At 41.6% G+C, this 20,342-nt stretch overlaps 1 protein-coding gene across 1 annotated transcript in view; it reads left to right on the forward strand.

Annotated features, from left to right (window-relative positions):
* The first annotated feature begins 13,872 nt into the window (after positions 1–13,872).
* The window catches only part of gnaz (guanine nucleotide binding protein (G protein), alpha z polypeptide), a 49,212-nt gene continuing 42,742 nt past the window's right edge, over positions 13,873–20,342 (forward strand). The window contains exon 1 of the mRNA XM_036528257.1: positions 13,873–14,123. The gene's annotated coding sequence lies outside the window, so the exon portion shown is untranslated. The remainder of the gene's footprint in view (positions 14,124–20,342) is intronic.

A 20,342-nucleotide genomic window follows, 5' to 3' on the forward strand; every position in this document is an offset into this window, starting at 1 on the left:
AGTATTGAAGAGGTGAAGAATTCCATAGCTTAGACCTAAAGCTTGACGTTTCCTGCTAAGGTCAGAGAATGATGGACCCCCCCTGTTGTAAGTGGCAAAGTCCTGAAATTGCAAACCCTCCCACGAGAGTTTCTCCTTCTTACTGGCAGCCCTGAGGATCCTTTGTCTGTCGCTCCATCTCAGTAATGGTAGGATTATCAGCCGCTGTGAATCCTTGGGGCCTAGCCTGGGTCAGAGAGCTAGTGAGTGCTTTCAATCTCGGGCAGGGACATCCAGGATGTAGCTGAAAAGCTTGCCTAGATCGCCTACCTCAAAGCCCTCCACCAAACCTGACACTCACATTAATGTGCTTTTTCCTGTTCTCCAAATCAAGTAGTTTCCTTTGCAGGAGACTGATAGCCCTTGCTGAGTAAGAGGATTGTTTGTTAAGTGATTCGACGGTGTCTGCTACAGCCTTAATCTTTTGCTGTGCATTGCAGATTCTCAAGTCGTGGCTTTGGTTTTTGGGCCGATGGGGTTAGATTGTCTAAATGTTTTGTGAAGCTCCTTTTAATGCTGTGAGGATGTGCATGTCAGTCTCACTGCTATTGTCTTTCTCAGGCGCCTGAGACTGATTCACAGAATCCTCCACCATGACAGGGGAAAATGGAGGTTGTTCATTGGCGGAATTTTTCCAGTTGTATTTTTGTTGTGCTCTGTGCTCATCATTGGAGCTCTGCCATGCTGGGATTTTTAAGGAATGCTAGCTTGCAGCTAAAGGATCGATTACAATTTTTAAGGAGTGTAGACTTAGGGCCTGGATTCCCAGAGCAAAACACTTAGAGTTGCCAACAGCATCAATCATGCTACATGTCTCCTGAAAGGCGTTATAATGAGACACTGATATTAGTGAAAATATCATATTAATATCTCATGCTTTACTGCTCACTCTCCTGGCCTCTCATTTTCTCGACAAAGCCACTCACATCCAGAGTCTCCTACAGGAAGTTATAGCATACAGACTTGGGGATCTAAGGTCTTTCTCCAGCTCTTCCCCACCACTCTTTCAGATAATGGCTTCCAGTGGTGTCTATTCATTAGCACTTTCCACGAGTGAGTGTAAGGTCACACCCTCACTCAGTAGGGCCTTACAAGAAGTATACAGAGGCCATGGTATTTGGTTCTCTGCCACATTGCTCATGGACCACTGGAGTAAGCTATCCATATACTTTCCCATGGGGTGCCCTAATAAACAAATGCAAAGAATAAAAAGGCACTGACTTTCTTTCTCCCCTTTTCTCTCTCATTTGATTGAGAACACAGTGCTTCCATTGCTGGCCATTGAAACAGTGATGTTATGCAGTGTATATCCCATTTTACTTCAATGATGCAACTCTCCGGGACAGCAGACAATAGATGTAGCACACAAGGTGGGACTAAGCTCTGGATGGAATACACACTCTTTCTATACAACTGAATTAGCCACGAGTATTCTTAGGTGACAGACAGAAGGTATTACATGGAAACTGCTGCACAGTATGTATAAAATCATCTGAGATAGCTTTTTGTGTTGTCATTTTGAGGATTGTTTGTTATGATTATACTTGCCATTGGTATTACACATATGTGGTAAATAACATTAGTGTGGGTTTATATACAGAAACATATTCATATGTTTTTACATGTCCTTAACAGCCTGTTTTTTTTGTCATTTTCTTTAAAACTCAGGCATTCACTTAGTTGTTTCAAAAATAAGTGGGTAATATTTGGAATGTCTTTGACCAGAATATTTGGAATTTCATTTGGATGGAATGTCTCCATCTAAATTTATATGGAGGCTGTAATTGGATTCTTTTCCTTCAGTGACAGCCCTCTCTTCCTCCTTCAGTGGGGACCATACTCTCATAAAAAAGCAGTTCAAATACAGTTTAATATAGTCACAGCATTCTGAGATACAATGCTTATATTTTAGCTAGTGTCTCTAAACACGATTTAGGAAGTGACAGATGTGAACTAGGTGCCTGTTTGCCCCCAGGAAAGGCCCTGGGCAAGGCACCATGACACCAACACAACAAAGCATTCATATAGGTTCAAGAAAAGTCCAACATTCTATAAAAAGTATATTTTTAACACGGACTAATGTATACATAATGTGCTAAGTTAGAGACAACAATGAGTAGATAACACTTGACCTTCAATATGTCATTGCTCATCGGCAAATTCATGACTCTCAATTTGTCTACAAGTGGAGGTGGATTGCAGTTCATTGTAGAAAACAGGCTAAAGGGTCATAGAACAACCTGGAAAAGATATTGTTAGTTCATTGGTAAATATTCTCAAGAGGGTGGTGAGTGACACCCAAAAAGGTGGGGGCTAGCCATTTCAAAATGATGGAAAGTGATTCACAATATGGATGGAAATGAGGTGCAATGTGTGTAATTTTATATTTTTACTCACTACATGTGTTCATGTGAGTTGTCATTCAAAATATGCTGAATAATTCCTGTCCACATGATTGACAGCTAGCTATGCAACCAGTTATGGTTGTTGTGGATGCTTGTACAATGACTGGGTCAGACACTGGCAAGACATAGTACAAATAACATATAACCAACAAATACAAGCAGTGTAGCTAGAAGACTGTGTTTTCCAGGCATGCTCATTAATTATACATAACACACTGGACATTATACATTATCCCACAGAATGGCAGCCTTCTCTTGCGAATGACACCTCACAACTACAAAATTCAAAATCAAAACAACATTCATATGGTGAAAAAGAATAACAGAATTAAGCACTCAACTCTGGCGCATCTAAAAGAAAAGTATATATACAGCAGTGCTAAGACAACAGTGGTACAGAATGAATTTTACTCAGCTGTGTCATTTCTGTGCATGCTCCTGAAGTCAAATAAAGGTTGTCTGTACTCTGCCATTCAAACTGAGGGCTTTTAAGATTTCCGGGCATGCACTAAATCCCTTAAGAACAAAGCAATCCCTTTCACTGGTTCAGAGTCTTCCATCTTCACATACTGTCCTTACAGTATTTAGCCCACCAAGTCTAATCAAGAACATCCACCTGTTCAAGCCGACATCTGACTAACCACGGCTGGCAGGCTGAGCAGGAAATCCACTTTCTATCATGTCTGCAAAGTCTGTGGTCTTCACAAAAGGATGTGGCTTCCCCAAGGGCTGAAGAAGAGGACCTCCATACAAATTCATGTTTACTGCAGACAGGGAAAACTATGAAAGCATGCTTACGACAATAGGGTCAAATTAAAACAGGCTTTTTTCATGATTGAAAAAGAAGAAAGGGTTAATGTCTTTAATTTTGAAAATAATGAAGAGCTAGTAAAATACTTCATTACATATAGTTATTCTATTTTTCATCATCTTAATTAAAAGAAAATTGTGATAAACATCAATGCAATATTGATAAAGGTTCTTCGTATTATTTTTGGAAAAGAAGAAGAAAATATGTAGTTGCTCTCCTTCCACTGCAAGAATCAATGAATATTTCTTAAGTTGTTAAAATAAGTTTAAAATAGTTACAATCATTATGGCAGATATTGTATTAAAAAAAATTGTATCACAACTTACAGTACATTTGTAAGATGTACTGCAAATGCAGTTATTGTTATCAAAACAATATGATATGGTAAACACCCCAGGCTTTCATAGAAAAAGACAGGCTCTATAACAGGGCTGGGATGTGACTCTAAATCTTCAACATCTCAAAACTAAACTTTTTCTTGCCAGACAGTATCCTTCAAATTGGAGGTCTCGCAGAGTGTGTCCCTGCATGGAGCAGATACACAGGCCATCAGGGTGCAGGGGGATCTGAGCATGCTGACAGTGTAACCCTGCCTGATATAAAAGCCTGATCAAAGCGGCCCCGTTCCGCCTGACAGATTTTCATAGGATTACGGATTAGAGGGACAGGAAGCTGGGAGAAAAAGAGAGAGCTCAAGGGAAAGAGAGAGAGCAGCTCCAAATGTGCATATTCACTGAGACGAGGGGTAGAGGAAAAGATTAAAGTCCCTGCTGTCCTGGGCCAAACCCGAGCACAAGTTATAGGGGGCGGCACCAGTCAGAGATCACATAGTGTAAATGTAGCCTCTGTGATAGCTGCTGATGTATCCTGAACAAATAACATGCACGCACACACCCACACACACACACACACACACACACACACACACACATCGGGCACACGCTAGCTTACATCACGCGCTGAAGTGCCCTGGAGATATTGATCCATAAAAGATGGTTGTTCAGTGAGGTATGCTATGGTGCTTGAGGTGAACCCTGTTCCGACCGATCGTTCTCTCTGGAGTCACGTGGAGAAGACAAACCTATGGCACTGCTGTTCTCTGCAGTCAAGATGGCAATCTCAGGTCCTCAGAAGGAAAATGCTGGAACATGATGTGATCTGGACAGGAAGTGTCCCCTCCCCTGTCAAGCTTTTTTGCAGTGTTGCTGTTGCCAAGAGCCATATGCATCACTCACAAGGGTTAGATACCTGTCTGAGAATAATCAACAATCAACTGGAATCTGTCTGTCTGCCTGTCTGTATGGTATACCCGTCAGAGGAGTGACAGGGAGTGAGATGAAACAGTTGCATGTGCAGCAAAGTTTTTAACAAATGGCACATGGCGTTATTTAACTATTGTTACATTAGCCTGGTTATCAGTTGTCTAAATGTCCCTTGTCATTGTTTCTATCAAGAATATATGAATAAAAACAATGTTGTGCTTGTTATTGTATGCTAAGGGTTCAGATGTACCTAGAAATCAGTCAGCTAAACAAAACACTGTTGCTACTGAACAGTAAACTCCTTGGCAACTGTATGTTTAGTTGTGTTGCGTAGGATGTTATTTCAGTAAAAGTTATGTGACATAGCTACCAGCTTATGAGTTTATTAATGATTTAGTCTGATCTTTTCATTTTGGTTTAAACTGCCGTGGCTAGTGGGTAAGTGGGTAAAGACTTTTTGGCAATACATTGTGGATAACATTAGCTAGATAACATATCATAGCTAACATTACCTAGCTAGGTCATTTTTTCCATCTTCCACTCAACACAGCTGAGTAGTAGTTGCTTAGGTAGGCACAGTGTAGCTAAAAATGACTGGGAAGCTAGCAAGGTAATATCAGCAAGTTTGTGAACTGATGCTTTGAGCAAATCAATATTCTGAACCCAGACCGTGTCTCTAAGGCAGTGAGGCTCTGTGCCAGGTTTGGTAGGGTTTAATAACTAGGTCAGTATGCTGTTGTTTTCAGACTAGAACAGTGAAGCAGGCCAAAATGAGTTGATCTAGTTTGCCTTTGCCCATGAGAAAGCACCTTTCCCTGCTCCACGCAGACTCTCCCAGAGTGACAGCTCCACAAAAATGTCAATGGGATTAAAAAATGGGACTCTATTTTTAAGTAACCCAGATTTCGACCCTGGCGAGCCCTGAGCTTTGCACTGAGTGATGACAGTCATTATGATCCTCGTCATCATCGTCATCATCGTTATCATCATTACAACTGCTGCCACAACCATCACTCTGGTAATGACTCATGGTGAACAGAACAAAAACTATGAGGAAAAGGGGAAAAAAGTATCTCTTCTTTTACCATGAAACGGGTATCATTTGTTACATAGTCATTTTCAGATTACTAATGTCTGGAACCTATACTTGATTCATGGATTTTTACATTCATACAGTGATAAGCAGGGAGGACAGATTTAGAGCAAGGGCAATAAGTTTAATGCAGTTTCCTAACAGGGCAGCACAGTTTATGGAAAAAAATAAAAATATTCCAATGTCTTTTGCCACATGCTGTTGTTTACTACATTGAGAGTGGAATATGTTGGGCAAGAGCCTGTGAAAAATTGTATGTTACATTACATTATCATTATCGTTATCATCATTCAGTGGATGCTCTTATCCAGAGCAACTTACAAAGTGCATCTAATAGTGAAATGTCTTATGTGAAATCTAATGTGAACTGGTACAGTAAGTACAATGCTGTAGTTTTTTTTTTTTTTTGATCAAGTGTTTCTCATTCATTTCATGATTTCTTTGCATGATTAAATTATTTACACCATGTTCCTTTTATTTTAAAGGAAAAAGATACATTAAGACCTGCAAGGGCTTTCTTCTGATATGCAGATCTGAACACTTTGGCATAAATAAATGAAAATTATTCTTTTCAAATTCCACAAAAGCACAATTAAAATAAAACATCACTTTTAAATTAAATCTCCAACCTGTGTCAGTATCATAAGGGCTATGCAGCTGGTTTTGTGTAGGGAGTATTAGTATCTATTATCCCTGAGGATGATGGAGGCCCCAACCATACATGAGCTGAGAATATAGAAAAGGGTCAGAAGGACATACTGCATATATCCTGAAAGAAGATTTTTTTTTTTGGTAATGCATAATTTTTCATTTTCAGTGTCAGTAATTTTTTTACTTTGACTTAAATATGTGCTCTTCCCTTCCCCCTATAAACAGCAGTACTGTGTTACATTTAGTTTTTAATTTGCAATTTTTTACAAGCATTCAGAAAAGGCAGGTCTATGCTTCAGCCTCCCTACAATATAAAAACAATTACAACATGCACTGTTGTTTATGTTATTAAAACAACAGGGTGCTCTCTTAATGCCACGCTAATGGCGTGGATCAATATATGTATGAAGTTAGTGATATTGTCAGCACTATACAGCTTAGACATCCATTAGCTCTTGTCACAAAACTGGACCTACTATACTAATCCATTGTGGCCCAATTCATTAGTGGAATTTTTGTTCCATGTTCTGCATGGATTTTCAATCGAATTTAGATTCACTTCCACATGCTAACCACCGGCTATTAGAACATTAATCTAAACCTTGTACCTAGCAGCAGGCCCACACAACCATCTGAAATCAAATAAAATACATATTCGCATCTGATTGTGTTCAGCTAGCCACCCTGGCACATTACACCCTAAATGGATAATAAGAATTTAACTGCATCCTAAAGTGTCATTTGTTCACCATTTGGCTTGGGTGGCACTAATTGTTCTCTATTTTTTATTTATTTATTTGTAATAAAGATACCAAGCAATTATATCTGCATTCTACATACTTCTATTTGGACACTGTAAAACTGATGTAAGCACCTAATTAATTTGAACAACACAGCCAACAATAGCATATCTGTTATGTATATATGTGGATTTCATGTAAAGCATTAGACAGTACTGTGTGTGTTCTCACTGGTAATTTTTAAAAATTGTATTATTGTTAGTAAGAGTACAGCACTTAAAGAAAATATATTCCAATGGAGAATCATGGGGAAAAAGGAAACAATCCACAAATAAAAAACAAATGGATGCGCAGTATTGAATAAAACACGCCATTACGCATAATTCATCCCATACTCTCCCTGGAGATATCTCAGCTAGTGAATAAATGATCTAATGCATTCAGACATCATGGTTACTGTTGCTAGGCCTGAAAAGCCTTTTCAGTGGGCACCTGTTAATTCATTTATTTGAGTTTTGCAAGCTGTTGTTTCGCCTGCACTCGATTCACTGCAGTAAGTGTAAATGACAGATAATGAAAAAGGCTGCTCTGTTCAGTTTCGTTTTTGGATGAACAGGAAATTGTGAGAGATTAGCGCCATCGGACAAAAAAACAACAAGAAACTACTAAAAAATAACTGTTCTCTGTCTCATTGTATTGATACAGGGCTTTAAGTGAAAAAACATATCTAGCAGCATCTATGAAGGGTAAGTGGGGAGTATATTTTGGGCCTTCTGTTCATGCTCTTTTGTATTTTTATTGAAAAGGCAGAGTTGTGCAATCCCTTCCTTATCATTCTGTATGTGCTTTGAGGTGATATGTGGTCGGCAGTTAACTCCACAAAGATGGCTCTGATTATGCACCTATAATGTGGTGTCAGGGGTAACGAGCCAGCCATTGCCTTGTCACTAGTAGTTAGCTCGTGATGTGGTTCTCTGAGCTCACAGACATCTGGCTACTGTGAGGAAACTGCATCTACCTTGGCATTTTTGCGTGCTCAGTGTCTTCTTACACTTGTGCAAACGTTTCTTGCTCTCCAAGAAATTAAACATATGCAGTAACATCTGCAGGCCTCTCTGAAGTATGATTTTCCATATTTACATGTGGATAACAAGCTACTTTATATATTTAAACAAATTATTTACATGTATGAGCCTGCAGAGTTGCAGGATGCACGCAAGAACCGCATGCACGGTTGTCCCAGCTAGCTAACCCCTTACTACCTAACTGTGAAATACAAAAATAAACAGCAGGCTAGGAAAGCAGATGGCAGAGGGAATTAAACTATCACTTATGGTTGAGTTACATAGAAAGCAAATGTTAGCTAAACCATATTTAGATCATTTCAAATTAAAAGATAATTGCAACAGTGTGTGTGTGTGTGTGTGTGTGTGTGTGTGTGTGTGTGTGTGTGTGTGTGTGAGAGAGTGTGCATGTTTGCGTATTAGAGTAAGTTATGCCCAGTACAACTTAACCAGTCAGATCTTTTTTGGCCACTCTCAGCTATACTTGACATCAGATGAAACATAGTGACAAGAATTACCCACATTTAGGTGCAGGATGCCTCAGACTAATGCAGGTGCAGCTGTACACTTAACAAAGAAATTCATGCTAACGGTTAACTCTTTGTGTGAAATATGCCAAAGCTGTAGGAGCTCCTTGTAGGTTTCACTCTAAGACTGTTTCTGTACTGGTGTTTGTGGTCTCAAAATGGCATTTTTCATTGACATTCTCCAAATTCCTGCACCTGGCCATCCCCAATATTACTGTGCACGACAGGGCTGGCTTTGTTGTATAACATTGCTGTCAAACGTCATATCCTTCTCTCTGTCCTGGGTCCTTGTTGAGCATGCTCCCTGTCCTTGGCCTGATGTAGTGGACCTGTCATCAGCGATGCAAGTTGCCATGGCTGCAGGCCAGACGTGGCCAGGTCCAAAGCCCATTGTGTTTAGGTAGCCTGAGAAGCCAGGAAGAGACGCCAATCCTGCCTTGGGGACCATAAAACCTGCCTGTGTTTCAGGGTTTGCTTTACACTAAAGGGCCACCAGAGCCAGAGAAACGGAGATCTGATCCAAGGTCTGAACAGAGGCTGTGCGGGTGTTTGGATCCAAAGTCATCAGCCAGCTCTCAGTATTTCAGCTGCTCACAACAGAGGTGTTGACACCACTCATCGTCTGTGAGCACTGAACACAAGAAAAGACCTTAAACAGACACTGCGTTGTTTTCACACCAATTCTGGTCATCACTGCTTTTCGGAGCGGAGCAAACTTTGTGAAAAAGTATCTCATGAAATTATGTAACAAAACAGCTGAGAGATAGAGAGTACTTTTACTTGCTCTGCAGTTGGGGGATTGTCAGAGCACAGCCGCCTAGATTACTTCATTATTTTTGTGCACAAATTGCCTATGGGGAAACAAAAGGCAACAAATTTCTGGTTATTCTGTCACAGCCCCCAAGCCCCACCCCCACTGCCACAAAAAAATCCTGCACGATAATTACTTCAGTGGCCTTGGTTGCAATTTTCTGTAAGGATATTCTCATGTCATATACAAAGCAGTTGTAACTGTCTCTAATGACAACATCACAGCTACAAAACCCCAACAGGTAGCAAATTGTCCACAGTGTAGTTGTCACTGACATGGTTGTGCATATAATTATAATATGTTTGCCTTCTTTTTTTAAATCTACCCCTGATTTCAGTAAGTAAATGTACATTTGATGATGAAATTAACATTTTGCATTCCATTGGTGATATCACATAACGGAAAAAAAAAACCCCTTAAACATTCACAGTTTGAATCCGTATGACTCAAATGTTTCTGTGCACAGATAAGGTTTTACAAAAAGATCAGATAAGCTGCTTTGTTGATGAAAAGTACAATGCTGGGAAGATGTCTGTGTGCACCATTCACACAAACGTATGCATGCATATCTGTGCACACGTACTGCCTGTCCACCATTTTTATGCCCTTCCCCAAACATAAAATGCTGACAGTAGGGTTTCAAAATGGATTCAAAAGGTTCATGGCTCTGTTATGGATAATTGCTAAATTAATTAATGATTGCATGGATAATTCCAATAAGATGTTAGTAATTCCAGTCTGGACAAGAACCGCTTTTCTAATCGCTAAATACTCAACTTCAAAGGACTAATATCCTCAAATGATCAGAGGCTGACACAGCAATATATAGCTTAACCAATGGATGTAAACTTTAAACCTGTACCATTTGCTGTGTCTTTCTTTGATAATCATCTGTCATGTCCTGGAACTTAGATAAGATCTAAATCTCCCTCTCTCTCTCCCTCTCTTGTCACACAGCTACACGGTATTTAGGACTCAGTGTTATAAGTGAAGGTCAATTCAATGCAGGATTCATATCATTATTATTCACCATTGTTATTGATATAAGATTCAACTACAGTATTGATATGGTCACGTTTGGGGAAAAAAAAAAATCATTGCCTGTCTATTTTCCTCCAAAACCAAGACAAAGACAGTCCTCTGTTACAGTTGCATTGAACCAATTGCTGTTTTTCCCATAAAAGTCCCGTGGTGCACTGCAATGAAGCCAGCGCCGATTGGAGGATAGGCGCTAGTCTGATGATGTATACGAGCGGCTCCAGTTTTAGGCACTTGTTGCACTCTTTGATTGATACATCACATAAGGACAAGAAAAGGTTCAAGGGATGACATTTTGAATCCTAATTAATTATGTGAATTGAGCAAGAACAGTGCTAGGGTTTCATTGGGATTTGGATACCTTTCTCGTTGATCTCGTAGATGCTTGGTGTGCAATTTACACTGAATTTCCTTTATTCCATAAGTGCCAGACACAAGGCTATTAGTTAATATATGTACATTTTTATCACTTCAAACTAATATTTTCAGGGATTTGGACGCAAAGAACAACATAATGGGATACTGAACTTTTTAAATGCATGCTTTATGTAATTTGACCAAAACAACAGAATGTAAGTTGGATAAAATTTTTGTCAAGGAAAGCATCAAAAGAGTTCACCAGCTTTTCGATGTAGCTGCTGGTCCAGGGCCTTGTGCTACCCTGCCTGGACTATCTCCAACTCCCCCCTGGCTGGCTTCTCTGTCGACACACTCACCCTCACCCACAACTCTGTGGACTGACTGGTCTTCGCCTCCACCTGGGATCGACCTCCTCATTTCCTCCACAGGTAGCTAGTCACAGTCTGCATCTGGCACAGAACTGTGCTGCTGGCCTAAAAGATCCTTACCTACACTCCCCCTGCCAGCGCTGAGATTGCATTAGGAGGGCCCACTTGTTCTTGGTCTTGACCCCCCAGTGGTGGAATGAGCCACCTGTTCCAGTCAGTACAGTGAGGACTCACCTTTTCAAACAGTACCTGTGCTCACCCAACTGAGATGTGTGTGATGTATAGTAGATGTATAACAGACTGGGACCACAACTGAAACACACCTTTTGTCTGTGATTATTCATGTCTTTGTTGGTAGAGAGCACAGATTGTTGGCAGCTTACTGTCATGATTCACATTGGACTTTTCACACTGCATTTGTGTTTGGAATTGTAGACAGCTCTGGTGCCTCACTCAGTTTAAAAAGTTTTGAGTTGCATTTACAGCTCTGTAAATCTCTTGTCTCTGTCTGCATGCAGTTGTAATATGCCACTGCTTTTGCTGTACTTGGGTAATTGCTGTTTATATTCTGCACTTGTGTTTTATAATGCTCTACAAGTTGCCCTGGATAATGGAATTTGCCCATCGAATAAATAAATAATAGATTATAATGTGCTGTTGTGACGCATCAGCTGTCCATTCAAGCTGTACCCTACTAATTGAAGATGCTGGTAATTACGCGCAGACCTTTTTTTTTTGGCTTGGAAATATTTTGCAGGATGGTTTTTCAAACTTGCTGAGATTTTATTGATGTTAGCATGGAAGGAACAATCATCAGCTTTCATGTAATGTTGCTTTGATGAAATGTAGGCCAGTGCAAATAATATTACAGACCTCACCGATTCCCCATGCAGTAACATAATGGGCCAATAGGTGTCCTCGTCGAAGGCTAACAATCAATTCTTTATGAAAGAGCACTTACAAATGAGTATTTATTGTAAATATGATATTGATTCAGATGAAGAGGGATGTATTGATTGCTTACTTGCAGATGCCAGATGATTTGATGATTTTTTTTTTAAATCATCATTTTAACTCAACAATTTTGCAGTAATGATTCCTTTTCTTGCAAAAACACACCCATGTGTTGGCCTTGTTTATACCTGTATTTAAAAAGTAGCCACTTTGCATTTTCTCTTTCGGTACAATAGAAATGAATGTCAATGGCAAGTGATGTTCTAGGATTCATACTCATACTTTCTATCTTTACCTGTGAGGGCTGTGACAAAAAGAAACAGTTGCACATTCACATATGAATTAATTCCTCACAGGGTTTAACCTGGGGATTAAAACTAAATGAAATTTGACAGTTGTAGTCTGGTGAGCATGGTAGTGTGAGAGAACGTAAAAGAGAGACAGAGGCATAGAGAGAGAGAAGGAAAGAGAGAGAGGGAAAGTGTCTGAGGGGATCACGTGGCAGAGCCAGCTCATAAATTATCTGTGGCTCGGCACTGCTTTGAGAGTCTGGGAGACAATGGCGCTGCCACCCTGATGCTTGCTCATCTGGGGTGGGACTAATGATCTGTGGAGCGGGAGTGTGACTACCGCTGTCCAAAACATCCCTATCTCGGTCTGCACAGCCTCTCTCTCATCCACCTCTGGGCTCTGTGACTAACAGAGGGGCCGGGCCTTGGTGGTGCCTTGCATCACTGATCTGAGGCCAGTGTGGCTGCCACCTCCCCCCCCCCACTACCTTCCCAACCCCACACTGGAAAGCTGATCCCAGCTCTCCTGTAACGTGTTATGGGTGAAGGCTCCCCCCACTCTGGACAGGCAGGGTCCGTAAGGGTATACGTTGCACGATAGATGATTTCAGCATTGCCATCTCTGCTCTAGCATGGGAAGGCATCTGCGTCTGTCTACTGGTCACGCGCACAGCTAGCGGCCCTACAGAGGCCAGCACAACATCTCCATATAATCCCTCTCTGTGCTCTCAAAAACACAAGGGTTAGGGACTGGCACCACCTTCTCACTCCCCATCCCTGGACTTTCTTTATTTGTCTGTGCAGCTGTCTGTAAAATCAGTGGACCAATGGGTGCTGGGAAGTGGTCCTTCTGTCAGGGAGACAGTTGGCACGGAAACAGCATATTATACTACAATCCAGCCCCCTCATCCCTTGTCGTCATCTCTCTCTTCCCCTCCCCTCTCTCTCTCTCTCCCTCTTGCTCACTCATTCGCTTCCTCCCCCCCAGCCTTTCTCTCTGTCTCAGCTATCAATTAAATCAATGAAACAATCAATTCTCTTTCTGACCCATCTGAGCTTAGAGAGGGAGAGGGATAGCTGTACCAAATATCAAGCTGCTACTATGTACTGTATGAGTCTGGAAATTGTATGTTTGTTATTTGGATATTAGCCTTTTCATTGCAGGTGTAAAACTGCATTTGTCTCTATGTTTGCAAAAAAAAGGCTGAGATTGCTAACACCACATTTTCCTTATTGCTTATTTTTGACCCCACTGCTCCCTCACTCTTTTTCTTGTACTTTAATCCTAACCTTTTTTATTCTTTCTATCCTCACTCACCCCTCCCTCCATCTCTTTCCTGTACCCTCTCTCTCTCTCTCTTGCTCGCTTGCTCTCTCACTCTCGCTCGCTCTCTCTCTCTTTCTCTCTCTCTCTCTCTCTCGCTCGCTCTCTCTCTCACTCACACACACCCTCCTCCCCCATCGCTGCGGTGTGTCTTAACTGCCTTGGAGCTAACAAGAGAGGAAATAGCACACAGACAATAATCAGAGAGAGAGAGAGAGAGAGCGAGAAAGCAAGAGTGAGAGAGGAAGAGAGAGAGAGAGAGAGAAAGAGAGAGAGAGATGAGGATGTTGGTGAATCAGTCCTAAGGAAGGATCGCACACTCCCTTTCTCCCCCAGCGAATGTATATCTGCATGTCATCCGTGGATGGAAGGAGGACGCTGAAACAGTAAGGCAGCTTTTCTCTTACTTCGCTCCCCACGCCCGTGCTGTGAGGCTAGCCCCTCTCAGCTCGTCTTTGTTTGGAATGGAGAGATATTGAATTTTGCATCTAGAGAACGGGACCTTTTCACAGCTCAGTGGCTTTATTTCCTCTGATTGCACTGGGAGCTAGCTGGCCATCCAGTGCTCTCAGCTCTGGGTTAGGGATGTGTTGTGAACAGAGACACAAAATGCAGGGTATGTCTGTGTGCATGCCTGTATCACACTGACACGCGCACACACACATAAAAATATAGGGTGATATACCGGGTAAGTCCCAGATATGATGATTAATAGAATTAGTATACGAATTTAGCTGCATGTAAGGGATTAAATGAGTATGTGTGTGTGATCCAGCGATTCTGCAGACCAACAGAGAGAAATAGAGACAGAGGGAGGGAGAGAGCAGTCCAAGTTAACACATAGTCACGTACTGCTGGGTCTGCCATGTACACTCGCATGCTTTACCACAGTGTGAATGTGATATAGGAGGTACACACCCCACAGAGCCTGCGCCCATGTCTGCAGGCGCACATCTGAACGGCATAGCGCTGCATCGGTATTCTAGTGCCCGCTGTATTCCAGCGGTGCCGGTTCTGTCCGACAGCAATGACAAGAGCCCGTCCACTGTGTTTATATTTATTCGTCTGTGCTTGTACTTGCGTGTGTGTGTGGTTTTGTGTGTGTGTGTGTGTCTGTGTGTATGCGAGTGTGTGAGTGTGTGTGCATGTGTTCGCGCGCGTGCGCGTTTGTGTCAAAGAGTGCACATTCGCCGTCTTCTTCCCCAGCTTTGCGGGGTCTTTTTGTCATTTGCTCCTAAAATTCCAGGGATCTTAAATTAAGCATAGAGGAGCCGAGGGAGGGGTTGTTGGAGGCAGGAGGAATGTATGCGATTGTGCGTGTAGGGAGAGGTGGGGGGGGGGGGGGTGTGAGGGGTTGGGAGGGGAAGGACGAGTGAGCAGAGAGGCACAGGGTGGGGGTTGGGGTGGGCGTGGAGGGGGGTGGTTAGGTGTGGAAAGAGAGAGGAGAGATGGAGTGAAAGTGAAGTGAAAGATGGCAGAGGAACGGGCCGTGAGGCTGCCGGTCGAGGAGGATTGGGGGGGAGGAATCAGAGGCTGGGTGGCACATGACAGGGCCGTTATATAATGGCAAACATTTCAGCGCTCTGAATTATTCAATGGCAGCGCAATTCAAAAAACACTCTCTGCTGGGCCTTTGGAGAGCAAGCAAAATCAACTGAAAGGGATGGTGAGAGTGAAGCTGACTAGCTCCCAGCTATTAAAATGACTTTGCTGTAACACTATGGAAAAGTTGTTGTTTGGCTGTGCAGCTTAAGACAGCACATTAAGAGGATATAGATATGGATATAGATTTGTGGGCTGTTTTAACAGCGTAGAGGTGTATAATGTTGTGGTTAGCCTCATATACCCATATACATTTGCACAAGTTGCAATTTTACGTTACAAATCATGGTGCTCTGAAGCAATCTGAATATCTTGTGTTATCTTCAAAATATGGTGATGTATTAATAGAACGAGACAGAACAAAGCAATGCAGCTTTAATACCCACATAATTGTACACTGATTTTAAAAACTGAATCAAAGTTGCCAAACCAGCTGGACTCTGGCAAAGCACCAGAATCAAACTCAGTTAATCAGGATCTGATCCCATATTTGGAGCAATCAATTTGGATTTGGGTTTGGATTCATAGCTTTGTGAATTCATAAAGCTTCATCCTTAACCTGACCCTAAGTGGATCCAAGTCTATTCTGATCAGCATCAGCATCAGTCTCTTACCCATGTTTGACCAGATCCAGTCCTGTGTTGCCCTTTTCTCTGTAATTTGGTGAGAATGTTTCCCCAGGGCTGCAAAACTTTAATTTAATGTACAAGTTTTACAATATCAATAGAAATGTGAATGTTTGCTCCCAAATAAAAACAGCATCTTACTAGTGCATTGACACTGTGCACAAAAAGACTTTGTTTTGATTAGGAAAGCATTTATGTTTCCACTATATCATTATTAAAGTCATCATTACTTTACCTTATTGTTCAGCATTGAAAGAGTAGCATTCTTAAAAGATCTCACTACAATTAATATATGACATGTACCCCTAATTAAAATGATAATACCATTTTTACAAACCTAAAGATCATTTTTCAAAGGATGTTGAATTACGAAGTTACATCCTCATCAAGTCACATCAAGTGTTGTAACAAAATTTAGAGAACATACATTTCCGTTCTCACAGCCTCACATTGCTGTGTGGACATGACAATGTCTCATCATAACAGAACATCAATTCTGTGTGAGAGTTTCATCATAACAGAATGTTCCACTATATTATGACAGACACTTTTATTGCAGGCATATGTGACTTGGATTGGAACAAATTAGTCAAAGATGGTACTGTGCAGCCATCTCTCACATAAAAATGCATTTTATAAATATTTCCATTAAAATGCTGATGCCATGTTAAAGCTGTTACATGCTGCCATGGCTAAGGGTCCAGGAAAATATTTAAGATGCTCTATGTGTAAAAAAAAGAGATCAAACTTGTGGAGAACAATGCAAAATATATGCAACAATAAGCGTGTTGCATACTATATTCAAATGTATAGGGGGGGAAGAGAAGATCAAATTTAAGTTGTGTAAGTTTACATTTTTATGTAGGTATTTAGCTACAGTAACTGGAGCTGCAGCTGTTGCTAAAAATTATGTTGTAGGAGACAAACAACATCAGTCAATTTCTCTCACCACTCATAATATGAAAAGGAAATGCCCTTTCACAAAAGACTTAACACCAAACTTATTACATGCTGTTAATTTACAGTAAGTGTAGATGTTTTTCATGATGCCCCTTTATTACTGATATTGAACATTGAAAATTACTTACTAGGTTTGTTATAATCAAGCTGAATGACAAAAGCCAACCAAAACTAACTGTATACATACAGTATGTATGAATGGACAGCATGGCCAACTGGTCTCTGATAGTCAGGCTCTGTTGACTCCAAGGTATTGTTTGAAGTATTGAGATATCATCTATAAGGCTTCAATGCTCTGTTACCAAATCTTTGTGCTTACAGTGATGCTTATTCATCTGTGGGTCTTAACCGAGGCATGCGCCCATTTATGAACCCATTCCTTGAGTGTTAGTTTATCAGACACCTAGAAAGTCACTCCTGGAGAATATCACAACTATGGAAGTGTTTCATTAGATATACCAGGCATTTATCATCCAGCCTAACCAATTAACTTGATACTTCCAGGAAAACCCATTTTCATGGTGTTCATTTTCAAACACAATTTCACTTTTTTCCAAGAGACATAAAATTAGTCTCGGGCCCCAATCAGATGCACGTGATTAAAGGATAATTGTGAGTTAATCTGCAGATAACTCTTAAGAGCACAGCCCCTAGTGATCTTTAAGTAGGGCACAGCATTCGGTAACCAGGGGGCTGAAATCCTGCGTAAACAAGGTCTTGTAAGGATGGCCCTAATTAATGCCGCAATTAGTGAGTGTCCCGGGCCAGAGGTTGCCCTGGAATGAGCGGGGCAGGCAGGAATGTGACTTTCCCTGGGATGGGAGGGCAAGCAAAGGCCAGTGACAACAGACCACATGAAAGAATCTCATTAGGCTCTCACTACCCAGGCCAGAGAGGATGGTTTGTCGCAGACAGAAATGCTTTATCTCGCTCTAATTTCCCACCCCATCTCTGAAGTATGTCGACTGTATATATGGAACGGGAGGAAACAGGACACAGTCCTTTATTTGTTATTTGACTTTGAGACCGTCTTCATTAAGGATACATTATTGAGCTGATCTCAAAACCAGCAGCTTTAGAGGGACTGTACGAAGACCGTTCATCAATATGGGCCTGGGTGGGATATTGGGTTTAGCGTGACACCATAATGCTACAGGGTCATTGTAAGATCGGCTAATGACGTTAGCTAGCCGGCTGCATTTTTTCCCTGGCGGAGAACGCTGGCTAGCTAACTAATGTTATTACAGTAGCGGTTCCCTGTGAACCAAAATACATACCAGTGGCTGTATTTCTCTTCACATACACTGTGAAGTAGGGACAGCTCAACCAAAGCTTCCCCTGTGACATATGAGGTGAGCACATGTTATGAGCAACTGTCAAAAGTGACATGCCTACTCCAACTCTGACCAGTGACATTTTAGCTAATTGTCCCAAGCTTAGTGTTCTAATGGGTCATGCTCCCTGTTGCCATTCCATTATGTGCTAATCTTGATCTACTATTTAGCATGGATTGATTGAACTTTTGAGTGAGTGAGATACTATATATATTTAATCATGGATGGATTGCTTGCAACTTGAAATCTGATTTCAGCTAAGAGGGATTATAATCAGCTATTGTAGCCATGACAGGCATCCACATCACTATGAAAAGCCCCTGTGTGTCTCCAACAAAGTCATTATGAGGCTGACCTTAAAATTACTCAGCATGCTGACGTAATTCTGACGTGTGCACATGTACATTTTTAACGCCATATCTGTGTGCACACACACTCACGCACACACATAATCCACCACATGTGGTCTTAACAAAGGCCATGTGTGGCCCAAGGAAGACCATACGGTGTATTTAGTCACATAGTCAGGTTTATGTCCTCTTTGGCCTGCCGTACTGAGCATCTTTACATATGACTAAGCATGTGGCATGTGTGAGTCTTTCATATCTTTCCACAGGCTCCAATCATTTTCTTCTTTCAGACTTACACAAGGAATCCAACGCCAGTTGTAGAATGTTTTGGGAAGCACCTCACCAAAGTCTGAAATGGGTTAATCAAAAAAAATCACTAAGCAAAAAAAAAAAAGTAAGGCCTACCTACAGAGTATTTGATCTTGCAAAGAACGGTAATTGTAGCTTGGAACAATGGACTAAAGTCCAAAGTGTGTGACATCAAAATAAAATGTTTAAAGAATAGGTGACACATATTCAAAGCCTCAGATAGGTGAAGCCTTTAAAAAAAAATAAAAATAAAAACTACACAAACAACGTTCGCATTAAGTGACATCTGTCTGTTTTGCTTGCTTGTTCACTGCAAAGCAATATATATAGAAAAATCTTCCTCATCCTTGATGATCTTGGTTTTCTGTCAGTTACATAATATAACCATAAATCCTCTGGACATGTCAGGAATGGCTGGTCATGTAACATAGCCGACAGTGACCCAGTTCAGCCAAGAGAAATAGCTATTCTTCATTTAAGGAATTGGTGAATGTTAGCCTGCAGCAAAAGGAGACTGGCTTTTGACACATAGCCAGAAGGCAACAGAAATAGAGGAAGGGTGGGGCCTTAAATTTTATGTGGAAGTCAGATGTTTCGGTTTGCTGTGCTTACAAGGGAAATGCAAATTTACAGATATTTATACAAAAATGCAGACAAATACTGCTATATATACCGTCAGCAATGTTACTAATGTACTGAATTGTACTCATTTCTGTCCTCCTGCCTTGAACAAGAATGGCACTTTGCCTTCGTCCAATTTGCTGAATTTTGGGATGCTATTTTGTGGAAATATAGACCCAAATGCTGTGAAATCTGGGTCAGAGTAGAGAATCGTCTCCGCATCTATTCTCTACCCACACTGTCAGCATATTCTCTCTTCTCTGGGCTTCCATGTCTGCGTGCGTTAGCCTGCTTCCTTATGTGGGTTGTGGCAGCTCTATATGTACGAGTCATTGTTTTTGGTCCTTGATCTTAATTAGTCAGTCTGTCACGGTGCAGCCCCTCTGGGAAGAGCTGACTTCCAGCTTCCCTCCTCAGGAGGGTTTATTCCTGCCATTAGCGCAGGTGCTGCTCCTTTAGCTCCCTGGCAGTTGCGCTGGTGGAGGGACGTGCTCTCTTCTGACTGAGACGGGCGTGGCTCCTCCTGGTGAGAGAGGAAACGGTGAGCCCGGGCCCTCCTGGCACCCTCAGCTTTATGTGAATAATGATCAGGTCTGGCTCTGCTGCCGGTGCTGGCTGCATACCCCCTCATAACGGGACGGCGGGATGGCGGGACGGCGGAAACCTGCGGGCTTGGTTTCTCCTGGGGGTTGAGTCCCACCTGCTGGCTCTCATTTCACTGAAATACAGGAGGACTGGGAAGGATGCACCACGAAAGTTCTCCACTGGGACACGGACACATACACACACGCACACACACATAC

The sequence above is a fragment of the Megalops cyprinoides genome, chromosome 5 (assembly GCF_013368585.1).
Source record: "Megalops cyprinoides isolate fMegCyp1 chromosome 5, fMegCyp1.pri, whole genome shotgun sequence".
Lineage (NCBI taxonomy): Eukaryota > Metazoa > Chordata > Actinopteri > Elopiformes > Megalopidae > Megalops > Megalops cyprinoides.